The 20,053-nt window shown below is 39.0% G+C and overlaps 1 protein-coding gene across 1 annotated transcript in view; it reads right to left on the bottom strand.

Annotated features, from left to right (window-relative positions):
* The window catches only part of tspan4a (tetraspanin 4a), a 189,632-nt gene extending 170,929 nt beyond the window's left edge, over window positions 1–18,703 (bottom strand). Inside the window, exon 1 of the mRNA XM_017414156.3 lies at window positions 18,582–18,703. The gene's annotated coding sequence lies outside the window, so the exon portion shown is untranslated. The remainder of the gene's footprint in view (window positions 1–18,581) is intronic.
* Window positions 18,704–20,053: the final 1,350 nt, after the last annotated feature.

Genomic DNA, 20,053 nt, shown 5'->3' with positions numbered 1-20,053 from the left:
TTTGCATGTTTCTGTTATTACCTCCGCCAAGGAGGTTATGTTTTCGGTAGCATCTGTTTGTTTGCTTGTTTGTCTGTCTGTGTGTGTGTGCACAAAAATACTCAAAAAGTTATAAATGGATTTTCATGAAATTTTCAGGAATCATCAAACATGGTGCAAGGAGCAAATTATTAAAATTTGGTGGTGATCCGGTCAAAAGTCGAGGTCACAGATCAGCCCGTCCTCTAACTCTGCAGCTGTATAACAAAAAAATAAAACTGCACAGTTGGACACCTCTTAGGTTAAGGATGATCCCCATTGATTTCAAGGTCATGGGGTCAAAGATCAGCATCACATTTGACCAGGTGCTCTAACTCTGCATCAGTGTAATGTAGGAATGTCAAACTGCACAACTGGACACCTCATGGGTCAAAGATGATGCCTGTTAATTTCAAGGTTCATGGGGTCAAAGGTCAAGGTCACAGGTAACCCCTTTGTTAAAAACTTGTCTCTGCTCCTACATTTGACCTTTATGTTGTCTCTGCCAAGAAAGTTATGTTTTTAGTTAGCAAAGATCAGGTAAAAACTAATAAACAGTTTTGAATGAAATGTTCAGGAAATGTTGGGGTTGTTACAAAAAAAACAATAGATTCAATTTTGGTGGTGATCCAGATTATGAGCCAGATTGCACTATTTTTAAATTAAATTGGGGCCTTGGAGGAGGTTTGCACTCAATGAGTGTTTCTAGTTTGACTCAGCTTGTTTGTGAGCTATATTTATTAATGATAGATGGACTATCAGTTTAACTTCTCTTAGACTATTAGTCTTCCCTGCTAATCAAGTCATCCAGCACATTATTGACCTTTTGTATTGTCCCTAATAAAGGCTTCAATAAATCTGTGTTAAAGTTCTCCATCTGTGGTGTATACAAATCTTGATACCCCAACACTAATTTGATTTATTAAAGATACACAAACAGCAAATACAAATACAGCATATGATTCAGCTCCTAGTTATGATACAGTACAATTTCATTTTAACTAGTTAAAAAAAATGGCCGCTCACCAGCAGCAGATGTATTTAACACTGTAACTCATCAGTAAGCAGGAAAATGCATTTTAAATATTATAAAGAATAAAAAATATATGGGCCTTTTTTAAATTTTTCTCCTAGAGTACTAGTTGAGCCACATGACCAGGGTGAAGCACATTTTCAGCGCTGTTGTTTATATCATCACAGCAGCAGTTCTTCTCATCAGAACCAGGTGTTGCTAATAAGAAAACAGTCCTGCTGAACAGCAGGAGCAGCACCAGAGAAAGAGTTATGGTCTTCATACAAAAACATAACTACACTTTTTTCTTTCTTCCTTCCTTTTTATAATGTGGATGTCTGTAAAACCAAATGTGCTTTTAGTTGTCACCTAATAATTAAATGGATCTGATTTTATTGGTGCAAAGACCCAATAAACTGTTGCATCTAGATTTATCCCCGAAATGCAACAGCACACGACTGATCTAACAATCCAGTCGCGTCAAAGCACGTGTGTGGCCATGAGCTGGTGTGAAATGGTTCATCTTCACATCCCTATTGGTAGAATCTCTGGGCTGAGACTGTGGAAGCCTCAGAATTGCAAGAAAACAGACAAATTTTCAGTTCTCGCTGAATTCTGAGCGTTTGTGACCAAACGACCAGTGAGCCGAGCTGTCACATTTTAAGAAGCCAACTTTTCAAAAACATGGCCTGCTTTTGTCTTCACTGCTTGCAAAACTTAATTCTAGGCCGTGCATTACTCTGTTGCCTACTCCGCTCACATCATTCCCACCTCACCAGCCACCTCCACCATTCAATCTACTGGAGTACACTTTTAAAATGAAGATGAGCAGATTTGGACCAGTTTAATTTTTATTACTATTTATCATCAGGGTGGTTTTAAGACCTGGACATATAGTGCTGTAGTTTGGGATGTTTTCTGTCATACGGGAACTCCCTTGCAACCATCAAAACACAGCTTTAGCGCTCTAAAATTTATGAAACTGAATTGAGACGAGTTCGAGACACCCTGGACAACTATTTTCAAAAATTAACCAAATCGGCTAGCCTCTGCAACTCACTCAGGAAAATTGAGAATCCCCCATGAACGTTTCAAGACATTTTGGAGACTCCCTCGTGAATGCTGGTCACCAAATGGTCGGCCCGGTGAGACACTACCTTAGTCTGTGTCATTATTGATGACCTTCTCCCACCGTGTTGCATCTGCATCTTGGTCGCAACGTTTTGCAAACAACAGGCCTTGATTTTCCTTTTTAGGTCACCAGCCTGCACAGTGAAAACCCCGTAGAAAGTGGTGATATTCAACCAAAAAAAACATGTGTCATTCTGTATTTTGCACTGGCCATCAGTCGCTCCTAGAATAAACTAAGTCATGAACGTCATTAAGAGGGGAAGGCTACAATTCCTTCATTGGTTTTGGTATTTAGTGTTTGTTAAAATGAAAAACTAAGCAATTAATGATAATGCAGACTCCTTTTGCAGTCAAAATTCCCAACAAATAATGCGGTTGGTGCCACTTTTACACATAAGCCATGTTTTGAATGAAAATATTCCACAGCCACAATCGAAATGCAGATTCACTAAAGCATCTTGTAACTTTTTGAACTTGACAAAAGCTGTGTCACTGAGCTCTTTCAAACCACAACACGCTCACCAAATGGCTTAATCAAGCCGGTTTTACAGCAACAAATTGGCCAATCTGTGTTCATTACTGAGAATGAAAAACCATCTCCAGCGATGCTTCTAGGTGTAGGAGTTGGAACAAGACGTTGTTGATGCATTTTCTCGATGGCAGACAACAGGACGGTAAAGGGCAAACAAGGCAACTTTTACAGTGAGGATTTTACAGCAAAATACGGCAAGCACACTGCAACTCCTCTAAGTGAATAATTTATGAAGAAACAAACGAATGAATCATCACAGATTCCGTGTGAAAAGTCAAATCTCCTCAAAATAAACAAATATAAAAAATTAAAAAGTGCATTTTATGAATAAGGCCAGAGAGCCGAAGCTGGATGACGCAGGCAGAGGAGAAGAAATATCTGCTGGAAATCACTGATTCCCTTAAAGCTGCGGAGATCCTGTCGGGAACACTTTACAAACTTTTCTGCAGCGTGTTTGCTGGGAAAGGGAAAAACACGACTACGGAGTATCATATTCCTCCTGACTTCCGACGGCTTTGTTTCCATGACGACTAATCCGCAGGCTGTGGCAATAAAGGAGTACCTTGTGAACTTCTCAATGAGAACAAGTCACTGTGGACTGAGGAGTGGCAGACTGTGAATGTTAATTATATCACAGACCCAGATAGCAGTACAACAAATAAAAAGGAAAAATTAAGCACTTTGTCCTTCATCACCTCGATCTGAAACGAGTTTCCTTCTGAAAGCACTTTCAAAATAGACACTGTTTGTCTCACTGAAGCGACAGAAAGCAATTAGATGGATCTATTTGCATAAAAATATGACTTAACAACAGCCCTGCAAGCATACAGGGCAATCCTGCACTTTATAAACATTTAACATCACTTATCTTTAGGTAGATTTATTTATTTATTAGAGGGGGAGCTTCCAGGCATATGTGTTGCGGGTTTTTTAAATTTCTTTCAAAATAACATTTTGTGTCATGCTGGAGTGATTCTATATCACTCTTTTGTTGTTGCTGCCATTTTACATTTTTTTATTGCCCAAAAAGGCAAAAGGTGGGCAATTATGTTTTATGCCTGTATCTGTGCATATGTGTGTGTGTCTGTTAGCAAAATATCTCATGAACCTCTGGGCAAATTTTAATGAAACCTGCAGAAAATAATCAATGGATGTACATCTATAACTTATTCGCTTTTGGAACCAAACCGATTCAAGATGGCTGACACAACCAATGGACCTTAAGAAACAGAAAAGTGGTGAAAACTCAGTCAACTTTACAGATATGGGGCTACATTTTGGCATGGTAGTAGCTGTGACCTGTCCTCAACACATATTCAGAGCGCATACAGATTGTGCAAGACTTTTATAATTTTGCTATTAACTATTTAGAGTTAACTCTGTCTGTCTGTTAGCAAAATATCTCATGAACCACTGCACAAATATTTTTTGAACATTCAGAAAATAGTAATTAGATGTACCCCTAGAAGTGATTACCTTTCGGAGCCAACTCAATTCAAGATGGCAGCCACAGCCGACTGAACTTAGAAAACACAAAAATGACTATAATATAGTCAGTTTCGCAGATATTTTGCTAAAATTTGATGCGGTTGTAGGTGAGAGCCAGTCACAACACACTAAATCAAACGATACTCATAAACTGACATCACTACTTAAATCTTTAGTATTCATTTTTGGAGTCAACAATGCCAGTCTGTTAGCAAAATATCCCATAAAACCGTTGGATGGATTGATTGAAACTCTCAGAAAATAATCACTGGAAGTACATCAGAAAATGACTTCCGGAGTTAATTAAAGATGGCCGCTACGGCTGATTGACACTGGCCAATTCAAAAGTGTCTCTTCCTCAGTCAGTTTTACAGACGCTGAGCTAAAATCTGATGCCATGGCGGCTGAGAGTCATTCACAACACATACTCTGAGCGTGACATTATTTTCAAGGTTTGACCAAAAAAGCTTTAACTCCATCATTTCTCACCATAAGATGATCTTAGTCTAACACCCTGGCATGAAAGGCAGCAGGTGATATGGATTCCTTCAAGGAATGTTGGGCTTTTATTTAATTATCTGACTACTTTCTACCTTTTTTGGTAGGTAGTCTTCCAAAAAAAAAAAAAAAAAGAATGCTACCTCTTGCTGTTTGTATTGTTTTATGTATCAGGTTATTTTCAGGTAAATGATCTGGTTCCCTACATCTTAGGATTTGGTGATCAGTCTGAGAAAAACATGCACTTTACAAGGAGTCATCATTTATTCAACAAAACCCAACAATATACACACACTCCGATGATTTAACAGCCTGTAGAACCACTTTTATCACCAATAACATGAAGCAATCGTCTCCCGTATAAACTTAACAGGCTCTCGCATTGTTTTGAGGGAATTACGGTCCACTCCTCTTTACAGCGTCGCTTCAGGTTATTGAGGTTTGCAGACATTTTGTTTACGCACGGCTCTCTTGTGGTCCCCCTTCTGCGGATCAGTTGATTTGAGGTTCTGACTCTGACTGACGCCTGGATGTTTCTTAGTTTTATTTTTCTTTGTCACTCCTTTTTCCTTGGAATCGCCGTCCTGTCGTGCGACCCAGTTTGAGCTAATCTTCAGCCGTCACACTGATGCCCTCACATTTGAGTCTAAGAATACCTTAAGGAGTATGTCGCACATCATCCTCTGAATTCCCAAACTTTACACACTCCGGGGTACAGAGGAGCTCAGACTGCGAGGCGCTCAGATCCTGCGGCTGCCGCGCGAGCCCTTCCTTCCACCGGCGTGCCTAACATTTGGTCGGCGAAAGTGTGCCGCTTTAAATTCAGTCAACACAGCCGTGTACATTTTAGACATCTCCACTTTTGTCTTGGCTGTCCAAAGAACATTTCTCCCGGAATATGGGATGTTTATTCAGAGTCAGCCTTGCAAAGCTGTCATGTTGTGATCCTTAAAGAAAGAAGAGTTGTTGTTTTTTTTCTAACAAATCCTCCAAACAACTCATGTTCACTTTGTCTTTTTTCATTGTAATGTTACCATTTAACATGCAAACCAAGGCCTGCTCAGGCTGATATATATATATATTTGTAATTTGACGAATGCCTGGCTTGATTTTGGCGGCGAACTCGCTGAGACATCTGCCCCTGGAAGATTAGTAACTGTGTTAAATGTTCCCTGTTCTGAAAGATCATTTCTACAGTAGAATAAAAATGGTCTCTAACTGCTGAAAAGGCTAAACCTATAAGACAGATGGGCAGCAATGGTTGCCTGTCTGAGCTTGCCGCTGATGGTTTTCTCCTTGGTGTTGTGGACCTGAATGCTCAGAAACTTCCTTTATGAGGTGATCACACCTGTTGAGGGGAGGTTAAACAGGTATGTTTGATTTGCAGCATCTTTCAGCGAATAACCTGCTAGTTTTAGTATACACTGACATGATTTATTTATTATTGAAGGTTTATATGAAGTAATATTTACCTAACTTTGAAACCTAATAATCAAGTGAAGAAATCACACACCACCAAAGTGGGAACAATAATGTTTTTTTGTCCATGTCTGCAGTTGAGTCTGTTAGCAAAATATCTCATGAACCAGGGGGCAGATTTGAGTGAAACTCCCAGAAAGTAAACATTGCATGTACATCTACAACTCATTAACTTTTGAAGCCAGCCCTATTCAAAATGGCCGCCACAGCTAACCAAACGTAGCAAACACAGAAATGGCTATAACACAATTAATTCTACAGATACTGAGCTCAAACTTGGTGCGGTAGTAGCTGAGGGTGATACTCAACACATATGTTGAGCACTAACAGATGGCACAAGATGCTTGTTTAAAACTTTGCCTTTAACTATTGGAGTCAACTATGTGAGTCTGTTAGCAAAATATCTGATAAACCACTGGATCGATTTCCATGAAACTTTCAGAAAGTTATTATTGGATGTACATCTACAAGTGATTACCTTTTGACGTCAACCCAACTCAAGATGGCCACCACAGCCAACTGATCCTACTAAACACTAAAATAGCTATAAACCAGTCAGTTTTACAGATATTGAGCTAAAATTCATTATGGTGGTAGCTGATAGTGATTCACAACACCTACCTTGAGCACAAGCATATTTTTGAGATCAAGTGATCTCGCACATAATTTTATTTTCAAGGTTTGACTCAAACGACATTAACTCTGTCATTTCTGATCATAAGATGATCTTAGTTTTAAACTGTGGCATAAAAGGCTGTGGGCAACATGCAATCCTTCAAGGAAAGCTACGTCTTAAATTTCTTTATTTGATCTTTCTGTGTTTTTTTTAAACCTTCTCTTGGTCTTCTGGCTTTTGCATTTCCTCTGGACCGAAATGCTGTATGTATGCAGCAGTTTTTTGGGGGTTTTTTTCCATTTACAATGATTAATTTTCCTTTTGGTTGGAAGCTTGATCCTCTTTGTTTTCAAATCAATCCTCTTCTTGGTCATTTTTACCTCTCTGCCATTCTTTGTTTGACCGCACAAACCCAAACAGTTGGATGTGGCTCAGTGTTCGCAGGAACCTCTGCACGTGAGAGATGCTTAGCGATCCATTTATAAGTTAAGGACACCATAACAAAAGTTGTTTGTGTGCGAATAGGTTTGACCGAGACAGAGCAGACATTATAAAGGGCAGAGTAATCAAAGGAACAAAGGCATCTATCTGCAGATTAATTACAGTGCTGGGGAAATTATGGCTGAAAGGGCCTAATGACATGTGACATTAGAAACTCTGAGTTGACTGAGGATGTAATTAAATGAATCATCTAAAGTACTAAAGTACATCTAAGTACTCTATTAGTCAGTCTTCTTTATGTTATCCTGCTGTCGAAAAAAAGAAAAATTAAGAAAACTCCCGTAATGAGCACTATTCAAGAAAAAAAAAGTGGTATTGCTCACTGTTAAGGTGATAAAAAAATATAAGGATGAAAAACCGTGTGCTCCCTGAGGTTCGTCACAATCTGGATTCTTTTTTTATGAACTAAAGCAACAAAAAGATGGAAATGGCAGTTCAGCTAAAAGTAACTGCTGTCAGTAACAACATCACAGGAAGTAGATTGAACATGCATCATTTGTTCTGTTAGCACATTCATTTGTTTTTCATTGTCTTTTAGATTCAAAACAAACTTATTATAAACGTATGAAACTGAATTAAATTAAAACTAGAAAAACTCAGAGCGTGATCCTCCACCAAGGCCACAGCGTGATTAAAAAATCTGGATCACCACCAAAACTTAAAACAAAGTTTTTTGTGACAACCACAACATTTCCTGATCATTTCATCCAAATATGTTTATTAGGTTTTACCTGATCTTGGCACATGTAGGAGCAGAGACAAGTTTCTAACAAAGGGGTTACCTGTGACCTTGACCTTTGACCCCATGAACCTTGAAATCAACAGGCATCATCTTTGACCCATGAGGTGTCCAGCTGTGCAGTTTGATATTCCTACATTACACAGCTGCAGAGTTAGAGCACCAGGTCAACTGTGATGTTGACCTTTGACCCCAGGACCTTGAAATCAGCAGTGATCACCCCTGACCCCTGAGGTGTCCAGGTGTGGAATTTAACATTCCTGTTATACAGCTGCAGAGTCAGAGCACGGGCTGATCTGTGACCTCGAACTTTTATCAGATCATCACCAAAGTTGAATCAGTTCATCCTTGTACCATGTTCGACGTTTCCTGAGGATTTCATGAAAATCTGTTCATACATTTTTGAAAATAAAAAAAAATAAAATGCATGTGCTTCCAAATAAACCAAACATTCATGACTTTATGGATGACATTAAACTGGACATTTTACATCAAAGATTTAAAAAAAAAAAAGGTTGTGCATAAATCCTGACAGATCAGGACGAAAACAAATTCAAAGTTACTATGATGGGACAGAAAATATTCTCAAAAGGGCAAGAAACTAGATCTAAAACTTTACTATATGAAGATTATAACTTACAGTTTGAATTAATTGAATTTTTTTATACTGTGTCCATTTCTGGTTGATTCTTTGTGGCAACTGATTCAACTTTTAAACTGTTTTTAATGATGGGTTTACTGTCCTCACCGATATAAAGAACCAGAGAGTTTGAGCTGATGAAGCGGGCCTTTAGGTGGTATCTCACCGGGCTGGGAGGAGTTGGCACTCAGCATTCATGAGGGAGTCTCCAGAAAGTCTCCCGATGTTTGCAGAGTTCTCAACTTACTCGCCTGAGAGGCTGTGCAGTCCCGTCGCTTGGCATGTTGAAAAACTTGGTACGTCAAACTAGTCAGAAGTCATCGTGGGCATCTCCAACCCGTCTTGAACCGATCTGATTTTTGCTACAGGCGTCTCCAGCTCGTCTTAAGATCCTTAAAGCTGTGTTCTGACTCCCGCCTAGGAGCTCTCCTCTGACAGAAAACATTTGAGGCAAATATCCATGTCTAAAACGCATGCTGATGATAAATAATAGTTACCGAAAATTGGCTCTAATCACTTCTAAAGTGTACTCCGGGAGATTAAATCACAAATGCACAAAAATAGGCGGCAATTGTCAAAAACTGGCCGCTCAGAACTCGGTGGTCACTTGGTCGCAAGCACTCAGAGTTAAGTGAGACCGCAACTGAATATTCATGTGTTCTCTCGCAATTTTCCCACAATTTTAAGGGATCTCTTTCACCAACTAGTTCCCCCCAGCAGCTGCAGCTCACCTTTTTTTTTTATCTGCGGCAGTTAAGGAGACAGCTGTTATCAGTGATAGGATGGTATATTTGTAACTTTTCGTGCCGTCTCATAGTGTTAGGATTTTTGTCTCAACGAGTCTATGTTTATGTTAAAACTGAAATTGAAAAAATAATAATTAATAGTTTCCAAATTGTAGGTATTTACAAACTTTTCGTGCTTAATTATCTAGTGGAGACTCAATAAAAGTATGGAAGGGAGGAAGGAAGAAAGATGGAAATATAGGAATGTAGAAAGGTAGGTATGAAGGAAGGTAGGAAGGAAGGAAAGAAGACTAGAACATTGGTAGGCAGGTATGTAAGTAGGTTGGTTCATTATAATTATTTATTGAAGGTGATATTTGAGTAGGTATCGCTGTCATTTACTACAGAAAAAGTACATTTTAGTTTGTTTTTTGTTGTTGCTTTGTATTAATATACAGAAATATAAATAATAGTAAATATTATTATCAAAGTGACAGGTAGCTGTCTAGAGGAACCAATGGTATTTGATCATTGGTACAAGAATTTTAGAGTCAAATAAGTTCTGATGCGTCAAAACTCAAATATGTTGTTATTAAAGAGCAATGAAGTCCAGACCTTTGCATGATTTTCCAACCCTAAAGCTGGACACAACAAGTTCCTAAACTCTCGTCTTTCTTTTTTTTTTAAAAAGTGCAACTTTTTTTTAACTTTTGAGATTTTGGGTGCTTGTTCTCTGTTTTCAGTCAAACCACTGAATACAAATGTAGCCAAACGCATATTAATTGCATTTTTTTCAAGAATGACTAAAAGTAGCCTGCCTTATCTTCAATTTATTTTGAAGAGTTGGGAGGGGAAACGTCTTGACCGTGAGAACATAACAAAAGATTTAGTGTTTCAACCCTGCAAGTGACTGATTTCTGTTGAAAATTATTTGTTTGCAAATTAGCGGTCTCTTCCACGATAATTATATTTAATATTGGTATAACAACGCTGCATCTGGTAGATTCAAAGCATCATTAAACACAAGTTGTATGACCAATCAAAACCAATCCCTGCTGTACCGTATATGCATACGAAATCGTCCCTTGAATCAGCAGTTTTGTCACAGATTCTGTAAGTCAGTCAGACGGAGAAAAGGCAAATGCTAATGAAGGGAATCTTTACAGCTTGGAACTGGGAGCAAGCTGCGGCTGATTTTGCAATTCAGTTCACTTTTCAGAAAGACAATAAGAATAACGAATAGAGCAGCTTTGATGCCATAAAATGTAAGTGGTTCAGTGGTTGTGAATAATAAAACACAAACAGTAAACCTTAATTGTATTCTCTGCTGGGGCTTGAACAAAGAAAAAAAAAAAAAAAAACTTCCTGTGGAGCTGATGACAAATCGCACATTGTGAACAGTTATCCACTTAAATGTCACAAGAAAACTGAGATTATGCTGTTTCTTTAAACCCCAAAATGTCTTTATTTAAATTAGAAGACTGGTGGTTGTGGATCAGTGGTTAGAGCAGTTCTCCAATGAGAGAGTTGGAGGTTCGATTCCTGGCAGCAGTCACACGTCAAAGTGTCCCTGGACAAGACACTGAACCCCTCTTTGTCTCCAATGTGTCCCATCGGTGTATGAATGGAGTCTAAAGTGCTGATTAGACTCTATTGAATGATGTATTCAGATTATCTTTGTAGAGATGTAGCAGAGGGCTGTACGGATGTGTGGATGGGGAAATGAGGGCACAGATTGTGTTGTAAAGCTCTTTGATTGGCTAGAAAGGTGCTATACAAGTACAGTCCATTTACAAACAGGAATGTCGGATATGTAGGTTTTTTTTTTCTTAAGAGATGTTCTGTGGCAACATACTTTATATTCACAGTGGCACACTCCAAGACGTCATGGACCATGGGCACTTTTTAAGGGGATTATCTTTTCACAAGACAGATGCTTTTCATTTTAGGGTCTTGGAAATTGGTTTTCCCTTCTGAAGTTCTAGTATTATCTGTGTCTGTGAATCCAGTCTTTTCAAAGTTAGTCCAAATCTAATTACATCAACGAAAAACAGTCGCAAGTGGCTCCCAGAAATTTGTCTAAACAGGAGCAAACGTGTTGCTGAGATCGCTGATAAAGTCATTGAAAGCCTAGCGTTCCTTGAAGGGATGCATATCGCTCTCTGCCTTTCATGACGAAATTTAAAACTGAGCTCATCTTGTGATGAGAAAGGAAGAAGTCATAGCTGTTTTCGTCGAACCTTGTAAACAAAGTGACGTGCGAGCTCTTGTGATATTGTGAGATCTTGCAAAATGTGTCGTATGTGTTGGGGATAAAACTCTGCTGCCACCACACCAAATTTTAGCTCAGTATCTGTATTTGACTGAGTTGTAGCCATTTATGTGTTGGCAAATGTCACTTAGCTGTGATGGTCATCTTGAATTAGGTTGACCCCAAAAGTAGACATGCACTCAGTAACTGTTTTCCAGTAGTTCAAGAGCTATTTTGCAAACAGACAGACAGGGTTGACTCCAAGCAAAGTTTTACAAACAGATTTTGTATGATCAGTTCATGCTTGGAGTGTGTGTGGAGCTGGATTCTTAGCTAATGTCACCCCAAGTTCTAGCTCAATATCTGTAAAACTGGCTGAGTTATAGTCATTTTTATGTTTGCTAAGATTGCTTAGCTGTTGCAGCCATTTTAAATCAAAAGGTAATCAGGTGTAGATGCATTAAAATCCACCCTTTGGTTCGCAAAATATTTTGCTAAGACAAATAAGCACACACAGATGGCCAAAAACATGATCACCCTTTCGCCATACAGCCAATAATGCAAAGAAAAATGTATTTTTTAAGCAACATTAAAAAGACATTTTGTAAGGTACAGCAAATATATATATATATATATATATATATATATATATATATATATATATATATATATATATATATATATGATGCCTTGGGAATACAGGCAACACACAATTACATGTTGTGTAAAAATTATTCTGCAGTCCCACCAAAAAGAAAGTTAAAAATAATCCAACCCCAAACAGAATGTAAACGATCTCTGTTATTTCTTTCCCTGTCTTAACAAAGAATACGTGCAGTATCTAGCTGCAACAAATCCACTGTGTGGAGTAAATTACACTTAACAGAGTAAAATAAAGGGCTGAGGCAACATGAAGACATGTGGGTGAAGAAGAGAAAAAAACTCTCCGGCTTGCATTTTATCTGTGTTAAACTGGGCGTGAGACTGGGAGTCAGCAGGACTGAGAGTGTGTGGTTATGGCTTGCGGTTTTCAGTAGGCACTAACATCTCTGCAGAGCTTTCGACAGGGAGGAACACACAGACGCTCAGAGACCCTTCAAAATGTAAAAGGCCACGTTAATTCCTTGACGCTTGAGAGGACAGGCTGACAAAAATACATGGAAACAACTTTATGGCATCAAGTGGGAATTACAGTCAGTCAGATTCAGACTGAAAACCCCTCCATTCAGGACTTTTAGAGGCAGTTTGTAGTCAAACAGAAAACCACTTGTAGTATGGAGGAACAGAGACCCTTATGTCCCAGAGCTAAGTCTGAACAAATTTCTTCATGGGGGCAATAAAGTATATCACATCATATTTTATCATATCGTACTGTTTAGTAGCAAATTGTAACATATATTCAATTTAAAGGCCTAGCATTCCTTAAAGGGATGCATAAAACATGTCACCTTTAGATTAAGATCATCTCATGTTGAGAAATGATGAAGTTATAACCGTTTCGGACAACCCTTAAAAATAACGTTTGGTGTAATGTCGCGCAAAATTGCAACGTGTCATGTGATGCAGTAGTGCTCAGAGTATGTGTGAATATGTGTATGACCCTCAGCTACTACCACATTAAATTTTAGCTCAATAGCTGTAAAGTCTGGCTGAGTTTTAGCCATTTTTGTGTTGGCTAAACTAGATTAGCTGACTCCTAATTTTAATGCGTTGTAGAAGTACATTAAACTTTTCCTTTCTGAGAGTTTCATTAAATTTTAACCAGTGGTTCATGAGATATTTTACTAAAAGACAAACAGAATTGAGCCAGAAGTTAATGCCAATGTTATATGCAAATATACTGAACTGTGTAGTGCTTGGATTATGTGCTGAGAATGACTCTCAGCTGCTACCACATCAAAATTTAGCTTAATATCTCTAGAACTGTCTAAGTTACAGCCATTTTTGTGTTTTCTGTGGTGGCCATCTTGAATTAGGTTGACTCCAAAACGTAATCAGTTGTAAATGTTAAACTAATGATTGTTTTTTTGAAAGTTTCATTGAAATTTATCAAGTGGTTTATGAGCTAGTTTGCTAACAGACACACATAGTTGACGCCAATCGTTAAGGACAAAGTCTTAACAAATCTTGTACAATCTGTTAGAGCTTATATTATATGATGAGGATGATTCTCCACTATTACCACATCAAATTTGAACTCAATATCTGTAAAACTGATAGAGTTATAACTATTTTTGCATTTGCTAAGTTTGCTTTGCTGTCACAGTCATCTTGAACGTGATTGGCTTCAAACATTAATGAGTTGTATACATGCATCCAATGATTACTTTCTGAAAGTTTCATTAAAATCTGTTTTGTGATTCGTAAGATATTTTGCAAACAGACAGATTTGAAACCAAGAGTTAATGGTAAAGTTTAAACAAAAGTGCTGCACGATCTGTTAGCAACTACAGAACGTGTTGGGCATAACTCTCAGATACAACCACACCAAATTTCAGCTCATTATCTGTAAAATTATAGAGATATAGTCATTTCTGTGTTTGCTAAGGTGACTTAGCTGTGGCTGCCATCTTGTATCAACTTCCCTCTGAAAGTTAATCTTTTGCAGATGCTCATCCAGTGATTACTTTCTGAGATATTTTGGGAAACACGGCAGACAAATTAACCCACACAGACGCCTTTCAGAAGTGGGCGATAATGATCCCATCCACCACTTCCTTGTCAGGGCAGGACAGCACTCAATACGGGCCTGATAATAAACACACTGCAGTCAAATAATAAATATAATCCATTTTAAATTGTAATACATTTATCGCACCCAATGTCCAGCATCTGCCTTGAGAGTGGGCATACTGGATGCTCTCATACGTCTAAAATAAATGGATAATTAATTTTCACATTGCGGACAAATTTCCTCTAGTACAACATTTAATTCTGCTTAATGTTCCTTTTTGCTGTTACTTAATTTAAACCATCAGCACCATTAAAGTTTAATCTCCTGTCCTCTTATCTCATGCTCTGTCTGTTTGGCCCCATAATTAATTTATAGGGGCTTTATGATGCTTTGTAGGACTATCTGCAGTCTCTGTGGGCTCATTTATAAGTCTGCAAAGTTGCACTCTGTTAAGGTTTATTGTTCTGAAAAAAAAAAAAATCAAAATAATTTTTTTATAAACCCCTTTCACAGTTTGTTTGTCCTGTACATTGATTTCCCCTCAAGATACGTACATACCTTCAATTCATGTTATCACCCAGTCACTCCTCTTGTTGTGGAGGAGTAAAGATCCCAATCAGAAACGTGAAAAAGTACCTTTTATGTTACCCACAATAAAATACTCAGCCCTTTCTCCTTGAAGCAGCCCCAAAGAAGAAGAAAAAAATGCCACTATGAGAACACAAGCCTTGAAATTACAGGCATAAAATACAGTCTGAGAACAAAGCCAGAGAGGACTGGTTGAAATCTGACAAAGAAAGAGAGGGGAAAAAAATGCACTAAAGGAACAAATAAAAGAGAAAATTGGGCGAGTGGATTTAGCACAGCGGTGCTTTCTCACACATACACACACCTGCACAATGCAGCCTTGTTATATCCACATTCAGGAGAGGCAGTGCTCAAGGCAATCATCCAGGGAGTAGCCACACCTCGACAAGCCCACAAGTCGACCGCAGAGCTATACTTGGGACAAACAACACCGGCCACGATGATTACAGAAAGCAGTCCTCCCCCACCACATATTTTCACTGCCTCAAAGCATGCAGAAAAAAAACAACGCGAGAAACATCTGATTGGAAACTGTCAGTATCCGCGAGGCTAAATGTAAACAAAAAGCAGCTGCCAACTGTCCCGAGCCATCAGTTCATCATCAGTTCAGCCATGCAGGAGCTGATGAAATGTGGGAGGACATGCGGTGGGGGCGTGGGGGGGAGGAAGGAAGCTGCCTCGTACTCATCACTGAGTGCACATCCTGGAATGTGTCAAGGCATTCTGACTGTCACAGTGAGCTGGGGAGATTTCATGAGCTGTAGTTATTAGGTTATATATAGAACAAGATCATGACTTTACTTTTTAAAGGATGTACGTGTTCTTTGTTTATTCCGTTTGATCCGTTTGATCCGGCCTGCCTGCTAGCTTCGGCGTAGTTCAGGGATAATTAACTTCGTCAAAAGTGTCTGTATTTTTAATTGAGCTAGTTAAATTGTTTTTTTTTTACAGTGCTGCTGAGTTTGCTGATATTTTTGAGACATCTTCAACATCTCTCTCCAGCAGACAGTTGTACTAACGCAGTTTAAATCTGCCACCATCATCCCTGTCCCTGTAACAACTGTAGCCTGCCTCAGTGACTACAGGCCTGTTGCCTGTCATAATGAAGTGTTTTGAACCACTAGTCACGGATCACATTAAATCCAGCTTCCCACCATCTCTGGACCCCCCCTTCAGTTTGCTTATAAAGCCAGTCGGTCTACATATAATACAATCACAAACGCCCCACCTGCAGCCTTTATCATCTGGCCAAGAAAAACAGCTACGCCAGGATTCTGTTCTTTGACTTCTCATCATCCCACTGTAGCTCGTAGTGAAGATCTCTCTGCTTGGACTGAAAACCTCACTCTCTAACTGGATTTTGCACTTTCTGTTAGGAAGACAACAAACAGCTTGTGTTGGTGGTAATTTGTCACAGTCCGTCTCACAGGGGGTCCCTCAAGGATGTGTACTCAGTCCTTTGTCCTTCACTCTGCTGACACATGGCTGTCCTGCTGAATTCAGCACAAACCAGCTCGTTAAATTTGCTGATGACACAACAGTGGTGGGACTCATCAACAACGATAATAGAGCTAAGATGGAACAGCTAGTGAGCCGGTGTGGAGACAACAATTTGTTTCCTAAAGTCGGTGAAACTTAAGAGCTGATTGTGGATTGTAGAAAAAGAAATCTGATTCTCACCATCTTTACTACGAAGAGCATCCTGACCAGCTGCATCACTTTATGATGTGGTAACAGCGGTGTGAATGAGTGGAAGACCCTGCAATGTGTGGTGAAAAAAGGCGAAGAGAGTCATCAGGGTCTCACTCTCCCCCCCCTTACACTCAGTTTTTTGTGGAGAGATGCAAGAAAAGAGCCCTCGGTATTGTGAAAGATTCTTCTCACCTTGCCCACAAGCTGTTTAACCTCCTGCCATCTGGAAGACAATACTGTTCCATCATTTCAAGAACAACCAGAATGTGCAACGGCTTCATTCCCCGGGCAGTGAGGCTGCTGAATCTCCAGTAGCTCTCTCTCTCAACAAACCACTGAACAAGAGAAACATTGCTTCCCTTCGTTATATACTTTTATATACAGTCAAGGGAAAAACTACACCCTCTTTTAATGCTAGAGTTTTACTTATTAAACAAATATGGAGCCTAAATGGAAAAAAACTACATGTTAAAAAGAAGCTTGAACTTTGTGGTCAGGTTTCCTCAGGCGATAAATCTCGTAAATCTTAAATTGCTAAAAAAAATTGTATAAGTCAAGAGGACCTCTGACTGCAGCTTGGAGCCGTAGCAGCTTGATGGTCAGTGCTGTGGTCTCATAACCCCGAGGCTGCGAGTTGGAGCCCATGTGGGGTCTGGAAGGGCATCTGGCGTAAAACAATGGCCGAATCTTTTGTGCCAGTTTGCCCTGCTGTGGCGACCCCTGAAGACGGGAGCAGCCGAAAGAACAACAATCTCTGACTGCAGCTTCACAGTGAGCAGGAGACTGTTTGAATATTAAAACCCATTTTACCTGCAAGTACTGTAAAAAAAAACTGCAAACTTTAAGCATTATGTTGGAGTTGATGGGAGACATTTGACGTCCCAAGGAAAACAAAGAAAAGTAGCTACATGCTAAAATGTGTTTTTCTAGCAGACAAGTATGTTACCTTTCTTGAGAACATCTTGTAGTTGTAATTTTTTTACTTTGTTCTGTTGTGGTCAATATGCATAAATTGCGGCGTTTCACTCTGCAAGGAAACTACATGACAGCTAAGAATCAGCACAAATAGTAAAATCATTTCCCTTGATTTCAGAGATGAACACATCTATATTTTAGTTTTGATGAATTTCGACAGCTCAGCTGGGTTTTTTTCCTTTTTTTCCAGCTCTCAATTTAAATAAATGCATCAATTATTCGATGAAATGTCATAAGAGAAGGAAATGGAAATGCAAGAAACACTTCATTTTTAAAACTGTTTTAGGACATATTTCATTTTATTCCAGCCTTACTGCCTACATTAAGTATACCATGCATTTTTAATGTGCTACATGTAATATGGAACAGCTCCATGCTCCTTCTGCTAACCTAACATAAGGGCACATTGTATAGCAGCAAATTCCTCTGCACTTTGCCAGCCAACCACGACTTTGAGAAGTCAGCGAGGCCGTAAGTTTCTGTAACCCCAAAGGGGGAAAAAAAAAAGCTGCTGGGAGGGGATAGCTCAAGGAATGGTTGGTATTCTGAAATGTTGTTTCTCTCCACAGGTTTATTTCTGTCTGTTTCAACCAAATCCAGGAAAACACGCCTCAGCCAATCACAGGGCTCCTGTCTCACACATCAGCCTGTTTCCACAATAATGTCACAATAACGCAACAACAAAAGCGGAGTTTAAAAACAAGAAAACAAAGCATTAATGAGGGATTTTAATGCAGGAGCCACACAGCGTTAAGTATGATTAATGTAATCCAGCCCTTGAATAAACGGAGTGCAACTCTCATTAACAAATTCGCTCAAGATGAATGGGATCTGGATGTAGTTCATCCCTTTTAATCAAACAAACTCACCCCACAAAAGCTCACAATTTATCAAAGTTAAATCTACATTACAGGATCACTGTTGTCTGTGTCGAGGTTACACAATAAAGCGTAAATTTGAGAAGCAGACAGTCAAGAAGAAGTTGACAGATGTATAAATGCGAGGGAGAGAAGAAGACTTACCTCTCGCTTATCTTACACGCTGCGCTCTGCTGTCCCTCTCTTCCAAACTAAGCTAAACTAAGTGCATGACAAAACTTCTCAAGTTGGTCCTTTCCAGACTCCCTCCCTGTCTTCCTTTTCACTCAACATGCAGCACTGACCCGTAAAAAAAGGATAGTAATAGTGACTAAATGGGGACATCTAGTGGACAATAAATATATAGCAATGAATGAGAAAAAAGGAACTATGTAGAGCTGATACTCGTTTTTGTTTTTTTTTCACTGGTGATTGTGGAAATTATTTGCAATTTTATAAAAGTATAAATACAAATGCTTTCATAGTAGCTTTTTTTCAGTGACAATATAATTGTAAACAGGAGATAATGATTCAAATTCAGACTTAAACCCTCCTGTGGCCTTTGGGTCAGAGTGATCCAAAGTTACATAAAAAGGCTTCTCTACCTCTCTCTATCTTCTCTTTCTTTTGAAGGCTTCAGGGGGGTTAAGTTACATTTAAATTAAAGGCCTGGCATTCCTTTTAAGAATGCACAAATTAATGATTTTTTTTTTCAGTGTACTTTCGGAGCTTTGCATACATTTGCATCTTCCAGCAGAAACTTCATCTCTTGACTTCGATTTTAAAAAAATCCCAAAGAAAAATAATTACTATGACTCATTGATGAATGCGACGCATATAAAAACCCAAGTAGATCAACTGAAGAGGCAGACTGACTGTATATCTTATCCAAAAGGAGTGTCCTTTCTTGTCCTGGCACGGAAAGCTAACTCAAAAGATTCATCCAGTCTGTTTCTATCTATAACCTCCATGTTTGCACCCAGAATGAACAATAGTGTTTGGCTTATTCCAACTTCTCTGAAAGTCCAAAATTAACTTCTCTCTTGAGCTCCAAATAGCCTCAGGCCATAACAATATTTGAAAAGATTTGATCGCTCTGACACTGTGTCACAAAAAGATGCACTAATTCTTTGTACACAGCCTAATGGTTCACTGCACAACTGGAAACTCACATCAGGAAAACCATCATTTGGTAAATGGTAAATGTTCTGCAATTGTATAGCGCTTTATCTAGTCCAAGGACACCAAAAGCGCTTTACACTACAATCCGTCATTCACCCGTTTACACACACATTCACACACTGTTGGCAGTAAGCTACACTGTAGCCACAGCTGCCCTGGGGGCAGGCTGACAGAAGTGAGTACATAGCCATCCTATGTACTAAACATCAATTGATACAGCAAGTAACATACTAATCTACTCAGGTGCTTCAAATTACTAGGAAAGAAGGTAAAAAAATGGACACAAAGTGCAGTGATGCTTTTTGTCTGGCACTCTAATTAAATCCTATAGGTGTCTTTTTTTCCTTTCAGGCAGAAGCTCAGATATTAATTATCCTTGCCTTTTTCCTTTTATTTGCTTAGGACCTGCACTCTAATCTAATCTTTGGCATCCACCGGTGCTTTATCAATTAGCC

This window comes from Kryptolebias marmoratus, linkage group LG15, assembly GCF_001649575.2.
Source record: "Kryptolebias marmoratus isolate JLee-2015 linkage group LG15, ASM164957v2, whole genome shotgun sequence".
NCBI classification, from domain to species: Eukaryota; Metazoa; Chordata; class Actinopteri; order Cyprinodontiformes; family Rivulidae; genus Kryptolebias; species Kryptolebias marmoratus.
Note: the sequence above shows the minus strand (reverse complement) of the source record. Positions and strands in the feature narration are given on the sequence as shown.